Here is an 11,937-nt window from a genome sequence, read left to right as displayed (position 1 = left end):
CGGAGATGGAGTCTTGCTCTGTCATCCAGGCTGGAGTGCAGTGGCGCAGTCCCGGCTCACTGCAACCTCTGCCTTCCAGGTTCAAGCAATTCTCCTGCCTTAGCCACCCTAATTGCTGGGATTACAGGCACCCGCCATCGTGCCCGGCTAATTTTTGTGTTTTTAGTAGAGACAGGGTTTCACTATGCTGGCCAGGCTGGTCTGCAACTCCTGACCTCGTGATCCACCCGTTTCAGCTTCCCAAAGTGCTGGGATTACAGGCGTGAACCACTGCGCCCGGCCCATTCTTTTATATGTTACACATCCACTTTCACTGAGGAGTATGGAAACTATTTATGTCCTCTCCCTTGTATATGTGTCAGACTTGCCAAATAAAGTGCCTGGATGTTCTTAATTTCTAAAAGGCTTTAGAAAGGAAAAGGCAGAAAGCTTAGTCAATAAAGGCTCACAAAAGACAGGCTTGGGGTCCCACTGCATGTCTTTCCCCACTAAAAATATAAATGGGCGTATCTGATCCGTAGGTGCTCTAATTTCTGAATACCCAACCTACAATCTGCTACTTAGTCAAAGATAAGTATGATTTGCTAAATTATATACTTAAACCCAGCCAAAGTGGCAAGGTTTTCCCTGTCAGATTAAGAAAGTTTAATTAACTTGTCTGTTATGTAGATAGCAAGGATTGGGGTCAGAATTTGAATGCAGCTCTCTCTGACAAACTGGCAAAGCCAGTAAGTTTTTGACTTCTCCACCCTGAGGTGATAGTTGTGAATCACATCCCTAGCACTTACTTTAGTCTGAAAGGGTTTGAAGTGATTTAGAAGTGGAGGGAGTACCTCATTTCCGATTGCATTCGTGAACTTTCGTCTCACTCACAGATTGTGAAATCTTTACTGCTGTTGTCATTACTGACACTCATTTGCAACATATGGGTTCACTGGGCTTTCACAGATGGAGCTCTGGCTGCCTTTGTTGACTGGTAAGTGGAAATTCGTCATGGGGACCCTTGGAAAGTGAGCAAGGAAAATATCATGCAGGAAAATGTTGTCACCTGAAAAAGTTATGCAATTTACAGAGTATGAATGTGCTTTCTTAAGAACTCCCAGGTCTTAAAGAAGTTTTTAATACTTTTACTCAACAAACACTTATATAGCCCTTACTATGGGCTGACAGTGTTAGTGCTTAACAATTATTAACTCATCCAATTTTCATGAAAACTTGATGGGGCAAATACTATTATCATCTCTGTTTTGCAGATGAGAGAGTTGAGGCATACAGAGCTTTAGTAATTTTTGCCCAAAGTCACAAATACAATTTATGGCAAATCTAGGATTCAAATCCAGGTATTTCTGCTCTAAACACCAGGCTCTTGAGCATTCTGCTATACTGCTTCCAGAAGGCAGTTGGTGTAGATGTGATGTAAACAAAAATTCAGTAAAGTGAATACTAAGTAGTATGAAGCTGAATATTTTCTCCTTTGGTTTTAGGTTTTATTAGCTTCCCAAGTAAAAATATCTTTAAAGCATTGAAGTTAGGAGTTTGACATCTAACATACGCTTATTTAAAAAGAAATTGAAATAATTTTCGATTAGTAAGGGTGGCTTAGAGGACTCGGTCCTCCATGTGTACTTGCTGGGGCCAACTCTACTTCACTGTGCACTGGAGGCTGGAGGAGCCCATTGCTCGCTCACGTGTATCCAGGAGTAGCACATGCTTGGCCTATGGTGGGCCTTCAAGGTTGAATGAATGAATGCCAAACCTTATCCTGCCTTCTGGTAATGGGGGCTTGACTCAAGTGCTGAGAGAAGACATTTTCTCCTTCCCGCCTTCAGTGGACCTTGAGATACATCCCTTAGTCTCCCTGAAGAGATTCCTTTGCTCCCTTGGGACTTTTCTATTTCAGCCCTACTTCTTTATGCCTTTTCCTTCTTGTTAAATCTTCTGTTTTCACCACTCTTTTATTGTTTAATATATACCTTAACTAATATTTATTAGCAATTATTACATGCAAGCTCTCTATTGATGGTTTCATTTTAACCATCATAAAATTGTGGCAAACTCTTAAGTCAATGCAACTTCCGTCATGTGCAAACAACTGCATGACCTTCATGTGTCCCATGAACCTCCCAGTAGGAGGCTGCATCAGTTTCCTGTGGCTGCTGTAGCAAATTACATCCAACTTGGCATAACAAACCCAGACTTATTTTCTTACATTTCCAGAGGCCAGAAGTCTGAAATCAGTTACACTAGGCTAAAATTAATGTATAGGCAGGTCTGGAGACTCTGATGGGTGAATCCTTTCCTTGGCTTTTCCAGCTTCTGGGGCCACCCACAATCCTTGGCTTATGACCCTATTCTTACATTACTCTAACCTCTTGCTTTCATAGTCACATCCCTCCTTTTTCTTCTGCAGTGAAATCTTCTTCTGTCTCCCTCTTTTAAGGACACTTGTGATTACATTTAGGGCCCACCTGGCTAATTCAGGCTAACACACCAATCTCAAGATCCTTAACTTAAGCACAACTTCAAAGTCTCTTTTGCCATACAAGGTTAGTTTTTGTGTCAACTTGACTGGGCCATGGATTGCCAAGATCTCTGGTTAAACATTACTCTGGGTATGTCTGTGAAGGTTTTTCAAGATGAGAATGACATATGAATTGGTAGACCAAGTAAAGCAGATTGCCCTCTCCAGCGTGAGTGGGTCTCAACCAATCCCTTGAGAGTCTGAATAGAATAAAAGGTGTAGTAAGGGAGAATTCACTCTCTTTGCCTGACTGTCTTCAAGCTGGGACATTGGTCTTCTCCTACCTTCAGACTCAGATCGGAACTTACACCACTGAATCTCCTCTCTCAGGCCTTTGCATTTGGACTGGAACAATACCATCAGCATTCCTAGCTTTCTAGCTTGCCAAATATAGATTGCAGGGCTTCATGGCTCCATAACCATATAAACCAATTCCTTCTAAAAAATCTCTTTCTACATGTGGTGTATGTGAGGTGGGGATTGTATCTCCTCTTGGTTCTTGTTTTCTGGAGAACCCAAACTAATATAACACATATCCACAGGTTCCAGGATATGAACATTTTTGGGGGCCATTCTTCAGCATACCTAGATGCTCAAAGACATTTATTTATACAGTATTCTAAGAATCAGATAATCATTTTTATGTTCATCAGACAAACGAAAAACACAAAATATCAAATGTTTCCTCTTTTTAGTAAGACAGTCTGAATGCAATTAAGCACAGTCATAATTGAGTTGTATAAGGAGTCATTTTCTCTCTTCAACTCCATCCCAAGACACTTTAAAAAATTATAGTGTGACTACTATTTTCTTTTTTCAACCAAACTTTTGGAATCACTCAAATTCTTATAAAACTTAAAAATCCCTTAGTACAACAAATCGTCTCCTAACTTTTTGCTCATTTCTTAGAGAGTATGGTGGCTTTAGTACATGTCCATAAATTGTTTAACATTCCACCTAAGAAAGAGGCAAACTTTTCTTCCTGACCCTCCCCTTGCACCTGGGTGGACATTTGTGATGATTTCAGCAAATAGAATATGGTACATGTGACGCCAAATGATTTCAAAACGTAGGTTACAAAAGGCCATGAAGATTTTGTCATTTCCTCTTGGGTAATTCACTTTCAAGACCTCAGCTGCCATTTTAAAAGTGTGACTAACTTCAAGCTGCTACGCATGAGTGATCATGTGGAGAGATCCCATTGAAATAGAAAGAGATGCCTGAGGAGCTGCAGAATTCTAGCCTCTGGCTGTCATGTCTCCCCAGTGTTCAAGTCTTCCAGATGAGGCCTCAGACATTCCAGCAACTCCAACTGGAGTTTGCAAACTGCAGCCTGCGGGCCAAATCCAGTTCACTGCCTATTTTTGTAAATAAAGTTTTATTGGAACACAGCCATGCTCTTTTCTTGTATGCATGGTCTATGGCAGTGGGCTGTAATCGACTATTTGAGTAATTTGACAGTGACCATTGGCCCTGCAAAGCCTAAGAATACTTGCTATCTGGGCCTGTACAAGTTTGTCAATACCTGCTGTAGAGTGTAGACACATTCTCCTCACTGTGCCCATCTAAATTTCTGAAAATCTAATAGCATAATAAATGCTTGTTTTATACAAGTTAGTTTTAGAGTAATTTGTTATGCAGCAATTTAATAAATGCTTGTTTTATACAAGTTAGTTTTAGAGTAATTTGTTATGCAGCATTGGATAGCTGATACAGAGCTAGAGTGGTATCAGTAGGACATTTCTAGGAGTCTTTTTGTTTCTGAAGTATATTCAAGCTCATTGAATATTACTGATTTTGAAGAAAATCTCTATTAGCTATCACCTTATTTCTCTGCTTCCTTCACTGAAAACTCCTTTGAAGAGTGTATTTGCTATTTTTCTCCACTTATTTCAACCAGATTTTTGACTTTTATCATTACCATTTCACCACAGTAGCTACTATCAGTGTCATCAAGGGCACTTGCCAAAGCCAATGTGTTCAGCTTGCTCAAACTCTGCGGAGTTTTCTTTTCTTTCTTTCTTTTTGGTTGATGATTATTTCTTTCTGGTCTCCTTAGTTGACTACTCTTTCCTTTCTTCTCTGAGTTGCTAAGATCCCACACCTCTCTGGGTTTTTATGTAACATGACTCAGCATATTTTGCCCATTTGTCTATGACCCTTCTTCTTCTGTTAAGCTTCTAGTTGTTAAATTACATCAGGGAGATTGCTTCTGAGTCCTCAACTTTTCTTCATCTACTTTTTTCTCCTCTTTTCCTGGGAGAGTTGATCCAGCTCTGTGGCCATAAATGGCACTCCTGTATTGGGTGCATACATATTTAGGATAGTTAGCTCTTCTTGTTGCATTGATCCCTTTACCATTATGTAATGCCCTTATTTGTCTTGTTTTGATCTTTGTTGGTTTAAAGTCTTTTTTATCAGAGAGTAAGATTGGAATCGCTGCTTTTCTTTGCTTTCCTTTTGCTTGGTAAATCTTCCTCCATCCCTTTATTTTGAGCTTATGTGTGTCTTTGCACATGAGATGGGTCTCCTGAATACAGCATACCGATGGGTCTTCACTCTATCAAATTTGCCAGTCTGTGTCTTTTAACTGGGGCTTTAGCCTGTTTACATTTAAGGTTAATATTGATATGTGTGAATTTGATCCTGTCATGATGCCAGCTGGTTATTTTGCCCACTAGTTGATGCAGTTTCTTCATAGTGTCAATGGTCTTTACAATACATGTAGATACATACATATAAGTACAAACACAGCAAAATTGAGAAAGGTGCAAAGATGTCTCATATGTCCCCTGCCCCCCTACATGCATAGCCTCCCCCATTATTAATATTCCCCAAAAATAGATGTTTTATTACATTACAAATTATTTCAAAAATACCAATATTTTAAACTGGAGATTTGATAAAGAAGATGATGAATAAGCAAGTGGCCCAAAGCTCTAAAGACCTGATAAAGACAATTCATATAAAACCCATAAATAATACAAGTACTTCTAATTGACAGAACCAAGGTCAATTAAGTTTAATGCCAAAGGATATTAAGGAGAAACATAATTGTTGAATATTAAAAATTTGAAAGAAGAAACATCTGTGATTCAGTGTTCATTTAATATAAAATTTATGGCATACATTTTAGAATAGAGTAATTTTCCATATCCTGAGGGGTTACATATTTTAACTTTTCTTTTGCTTGTAGAGATAATTTCATATTTAAGCTTAAATTCCTATTCTGTTTCTCCAAATTGAAGATCAATTAAAATATTAAGGATTACAATATTAAATTGATTATATGAGAAAAAACTATTAGGTAAAATATTAATGGAGAGAATATTAAAATGTTTGGGGCTGTATTAAATATTTACTAGCTATAGCCTTTAATAAAATAACAGTATTGCCAAAGTTTTTATTGCTGCTGCAGCTATTAAAAGTAGACACCAAAATAGCCATTGCATTGAGTATGAATAAATTAACCTTTTGAATGAATATTATTCCATTTAATGAGTTTTATCTTGCCATCTTGAATATTTGCATTAAATATTAACTTTTAGCTAACTCAATGTGAATAGCATGGTAGCCTGTGAATTTGGATAATATGAGGACTAGGGTTGTATTTTAAAGATGTTCTTTGCTCTTATTCTAAGACAAAGGCATCTTTTTTCCCAAGTGAAATGAACTAGTTCAAATACATATATATGCTATTTGTACCAGCAGGTTACACTGGTTTTTTTTTTGTTTTTTTTTTTAGCATACATTCTCTCTATGTGTGGTAACAGCAGGCTTTTTCTCTTTGGGATTTTGAGAAGTCATTTTCCCCTCCTGCTCTCTTTCCCCTACTACCCGACATTATATGCAGTGGCTTACTTTGAGCTGTCAACCAAAGTTCACCTCCTTAACAGAAGGTGAGCACTTGACCTCCTCTAGACCAGATGGCTGGACTCTTCCTTCTTTAGCAGAATGATTCACAGATAGAAAAGCAATTGGAGCTCTAGGAATGGTCCAACTGCTGGTCAGGATGCCTGAGCAATTCCGCTTCTTGTTCCCTCCTGTTCTGGTCATCTACCTTCTTTAATTTGGTGACTTCCCCATAACCTGCCAATCAACTTCTCTTTTGTTTTTTGCTCCTCCAAACACATACACATACCTGGTTTTATGTTAAGTTAACCAGAATCACTTTCTTTTGTTTTCAATACCCCATCTGAACAAATTCATTTGGGTTCATGTGAATATGAAACTAAGATCTGAGGGTATGTATAACATTATGAACTGCATTTAAAAGATAAAAGCAGATAAAAATTGTTACAAATAATTTCACTATAATATAGTGAATATATATGGTATTTGTATGTGTGTGTATGTGTGTGTGTATACATGCATAATCTCCATGTTTGCCTCATCTAAGTGGCAAATACTTTTATACCATGAGTATTTTGTGTTAGTTGCAAGAGATGTTATCCAAATTGGTTTTTGTGTATTGATGTTAATCTAGCATTCCAGCATGACCTACTTGACTGGAGAAAAGTCCTTTCCAGCCCACTGGTATTTATTTGAACTGTGTGAATTCTGTTAGCTAATGCTGGTTCAAACAAACACCACTGAAATAAGAGTAAACACTAAGCAAACACACCTACTTTATTGTAAAAAGTGAAAATCCTGTGTTTTGATAACAGCACTTTCTCCTAATATTGAATGTATGTAAATTATATATATAATACACTAGTAAAGCCAAGTTCAGAAGGTTTGGTTTTGGTTTTTATATTGTTTTTTTTTTGGGTTTTTTTTGTATTGTTTAGTAGAGAGCCGAAAGAGATAATATTAACAACCTGTGTTAAAATAAAAAAGGCCACGATGGTCTCCATCTCCGACCTCGCGTGATGCCGCCCGGTCTCCGGCGCCCCATATAAACACACAAAGAAGGCTGGGATTTACGGCTGTGGACGCCACCGCTTGGGCCGGCGTGCGTATCGCTCTCGGGAGGCTGAGGACGAGGAGAAGATCGTAAAGCCCGGGCAGCGGAGCTTGGCAGTGAGCTGGAGATGCCGGCCACTGCACGTCCAGTCGAGAAAAAAAGGAGAGCTAGAAAAACGCCGCCTCAAAAAAAAGAAAAAAAAAAAGAAAAAAAGAAAAAAAAAAAAAAAAAAAATAAAATTAAGAGGTTGCAGAGAGTGCTAAAACTTTTAGAAAAAAGATAATCTTTAAGAAACAATAATACTTCTTTTATAATGCTTACTATTACTCACGTCTTCTAAATCAGCCCTTGCAACAGCTTAAAGGAAGGCATTATCTCTGTTATCCAGGTGAAGAAACTGAGATTCATAAAGGAAAAATTAACTTGTCTGAGGTTACCCTTAATTTATGAAGAGACAGGGCTGAAATTTGAACAGAGGTATCTCTGTTGGCAAAAACCTATGCTTTTAACCACTGTACTATTTAATTTCTGTAACAGATTTTTTACTCTGTTTATCAGTCCATGAAAGAATATCTACAAGGCACAAGAAAGAAATTGGATACAATTTGTCACACAGAATAGCTTTCTAAAAGCAACTCAGATAAGACACTTGGGTAGGTTGTATTTGAAGAAAATAAAATGATTGGAATATGTATCTCAGAGATTCCAATCTCTGCTTTCTTAACCTGATCAGTAACACAGAACTCTCAAGTTCACTTATAATACTTATAGCTACTAGAGAGACAAGTTCAGTGTTCTCTTTAACAGTAAAATAGAAAACACAAATAAAAAACATTTAGCATTAAAAGTGAAACAAAAGTGCCAAATTTTATCTAGAGATGTCACAACCTCTGTTGTGAATATTGGGTGTTAAAAATAGAAATTGATTGAAACCTGCTTGCACAATTGTGCTTAGAGGAGAATGTGGAAGGTGGGTGTAGGGGACAAAAGTTCTGAAACAGGAGTGTAAATTCATGCCACATGGGTAAGGAATTTTCACTAAAAATTAGATTGAATGAAAATTCATACCAAGTCTCTGCAAAATTGTTTTCTACAGCTGTCATTATCAAAGTGGAATTCCTGTACGAACAGCACCAACATCAGCTGGAAACTAATTAGAAGTGCAAATTTTCTGGCAACACTGGACTCACTAGACCAGAAACGCTGGGAGTAAACCCCAGCAATCTGTGCTTTAACAAAGCCTCCAGGTGACTCTGATGCATGCTCAAGTGTGAGAAGTACTGTGCTAGAGATACAAACTGAGTTCCATTTCCTAGATTTATGGTTGAAGCACAAAACTCCCTGCCATTAGATGAGACCCAGTGGGGCTTTTCAGGAAGGTAGAGGGAATCCCAAATAGTCCAGCTTTTGGTTTATCTTAAATGTCTGATTTCAACAAGCAATTTCAATGACTGTCTGGTTAACACATGTTGCAAATATAAGTCTTGCTCTAGACTTCGGTGTGCAAAGAATATTATAATATATCTTTTGTTCATTCCACATCCCATCAAGTTGGCAGGGAATCCAATCATAGGCTATCATGGAGCCTCCTCTCCTCACTGTTTTAAGTGGGTCCTTGATTGTAGGGGAAAGTTAAGTCTACAAAGCTTGGGGGTATCAGAAAGTCATCTTAGGTTTTCAGTTCACACTGGTTACCACTGAGAAATCCACTGCGTAAGCCAACAGGGCTCATATAGGTCTGGCAATTTTACTATTTTATGGCAGGCGTGGGATGCAACACCATTGCTGAGATTAGGGTCCTTTGTTCCTACAGTCTGCCTCCTCTAGAAATACCAGGCAGGCATGCTGGTTGAGGTCTTGCCAATACCCTTAGGATATTTCAGGAGGACAGGTTCCATTATTTTTGGGACCATAGTTTCCACCCTTTTCTCACTCTGAAGGAATTTCTTTCTCTGTGTAGGTGCCCAGAGAAACACTCTCCCCTAATAGAAACTACATCTGTGGGCCCAAACTTTCAAAGAAAACTAGAATAGCGTGTCTTTAGACACAGCCCCTGCTTTGTACTTTCCAAAAGCCTCAACACTTATTGGTTCAATGAAAGAAAAAATAAATGATTATGGTCACTCAAACCAGTTGGCTCTGTATGCTACTCACTTACATAGTAGCCTGACCAGAGTTCATACCTTTGTAACCTCTCTCCGTGCTGGCCACTGAGTCATAGGATTAGACTATCCTATCTAGGGTGTTTACAATGTTATCATTGGTAGCTGGTCTTAATAATAAAACTAATCATCATAATTCATTTTTATTTACTGAGCAACTGTTGTGTGGCAGACAGTGTGCTGGAACCTTTCTATAGGTCCTCTTGTTTTCTTTTTCAAAATAACCCTATGAGGTACTTCTAGCTTCAACACTTGAAGTAGCTTTCCCAAGATCATTCAACTCCTAAGTGGAGGGAAAGAGATCAGGATTCAGCTCCAGCTCTGTTTCCTCTCCCAAGCACCCGACAGAGCTTGGGCTCTTTTCCTATGCCACACTGCTTCTTGCTCTACCTCTCTGGGGGCAACCAACCAAAGGAACTCACATTTGGATCAGTTACCCAAAGCTCCTCAGAACCAACCAAAGCACCCACTATGTGTCCCTTGGAAGTAATCAAAATGACTGATTAGTAACGTTTCCAGAAAAAACTTCTTCTTGGTAGCGGTGCTTTCTGGTCCTGCCCAGGGTAATGAGAGTCATATACTGTGGAGATAATAGGTTCTATCTCCTGGAACTAACTTTAGAAGCTCTATGCATTCTTTCTTTGAAGTATGAAGAGTGAGCCCAGTCTGCATTTGGACAATGAATTATTATTATTATTATTATTATTTTCGAGATAGAGTCTCGCTCTGTTGTCCAGGCTGGAGGGCAATGGCAAGATCTTGGCTCACTGTAACCTCAGCCTCCTGGGTTCAAGCAATTCTCATGCCTCAGCCTCCCGAGTAGCTGGGATTACAGGCATGTGCCACTGTGTCTGGCTAATTTTTGCATTTGTAGTAGAGATGGGTTTCATCATGCTGCCCAGACTGGTCTTGAACTCCTGGCTTCAAATGATCTACCTGCCATAGCCTCCCAAACTGCTGGGATTACAGGCATGAGCCGCTGTGCCCAGACAATGTATCTTAATGAATTAGCTGGCCCAAGGGCCTACACCAAAGAGGTTGTGAATTTTGAAATGATTTTTGGAAAGGGCTTAAAAAGGAAAACTACGGCTAATTTAATGCATTCATAATACTAGTCTTCAGCATTTATAAGTATTAAGGTCTGTGTTAAGCACTCCAAATATTATCATGGTTAGTACTGTCAAACTCTCTCTGAAGTGGTTCCCTGTCCCCCAATTTCGTCATCTGTTAAATGGGCATACTATCCTCTCCATTGCAGAGGTATTGGGAGGACTCAGTGAGAGGGGACCTGGCACATGACAGGCACTCAATAAATGTTAGTTATTATTACTTCCTCACTTTCAGAATAAGGAAATTGTGGCTTGGCTACATTGAATGCCCCAGGTGGCATGGTAAGCAAGAGAGTTGAATCTGTACCTGCATGGTGCTGGCAGCTGCACTGGAAACCCCAGTGCTCTCCAGCCTACCTGTGCCTCCTTTCAAATGCCAGGGAACAAAGCTTCTGTATCTCTCCCTTCCCATCCCTCAAAAAATGCACTTGGTCCTCTTAGACCTGATTACCTTTGCCTACTTAAAAATTAAGAAAGACCATTTTTTGAGAGAAGGTGTGATGTTTATGACTGAGATAATTAAGAGGAGTTCAGATAAACTTTTCTGTGAAAGCCATTGACACTTTAATTAAGTACTGAGCTGCCCACTGAAAAGTTCTTCTTTGATGGATGTTTCCGGTGTGGCTCCTACAAAAGTCACCCACCTGCCTGCCATGGTAATGTAATCAGGTAACCTTTGTCTGTGACAAGCCCCAGGCTGATGAAAGCTAAAATGCAAACAAAAGGAAATGACTTTTTGATTGACATGACTGTTTTGTGGATTGGCCTCACAGATAAAATCAGTCAAAACAAATCAGTTTATGCATCAACACATACTTAAGAAAGATTGTATTTGGAAATTTCATGGCAGATGTGATCTTTTCTGTTTTTGCTTTTGAAGTTCTCAGTGTCTATCTTACGATAAGGGGCAATGTTAAGAAAGAGAAAGTCAGCTATAGTTCTCAATTTTAATTACAAAAGATCACATTGGGAGTCTGATAAAAAAGCAACTTTCTAGGCCTCAAAAGCAGAAATTCTGGTTCTATAAGTTTAGAATTCAGCCAAACATTTATTATTATTATTTATTTCTTAAAAATACTGCCAGCGATGTCCTTGGACTTTGAGGAATCAGAAGATGAAAAATAATGGGTGACATATGCTTTTACATTAATGAGAAGGAATACTTAGAACATAAATTTCACACGTTCTTTATTTCTTTTTTTAAATTTTTTGTGAGTACATAGTAGGTGTATATATTTT

The 11,937-nt window shown here is 38.7% G+C and overlaps 1 long non-coding RNA gene across 7 annotated transcripts in view; it reads right to left on the bottom strand.

The window, feature by feature from the left end:
- Positions 1-11,937, bottom strand: part of LOC108517187 (uncharacterized) — a 170,506-nt gene that overhangs the window by 123,132 nt on the left and 35,437 nt on the right. The window contains exon 4 of one of the 7 annotated variants that reach the window (XR_001882028.1): positions 840-1,002. The exons of 5 other annotated variants lie outside the window; for them this stretch is intronic. This is a non-coding gene — a long non-coding RNA (uncharacterized LOC108517187). Of the gene's footprint in view, positions 1-839; positions 1,003-11,349; positions 11,406-11,937 lie in introns of those variants that run through there. One more of the 7 variants, XR_001882029.1, reaches the window with a different exon arrangement.

Source organism: Rhinopithecus bieti, unplaced genomic scaffold, assembly GCF_001698545.2.
Source record: "Rhinopithecus bieti isolate Rb0 unplaced genomic scaffold, ASM169854v2 scaffold_39006, whole genome shotgun sequence".
NCBI classification, from domain to species: Eukaryota; Metazoa; Chordata; class Mammalia; order Primates; family Cercopithecidae; genus Rhinopithecus; species Rhinopithecus bieti.
Note: the sequence above shows the minus strand (reverse complement) of the source record. Positions and strands in the feature narration are given on the sequence as shown.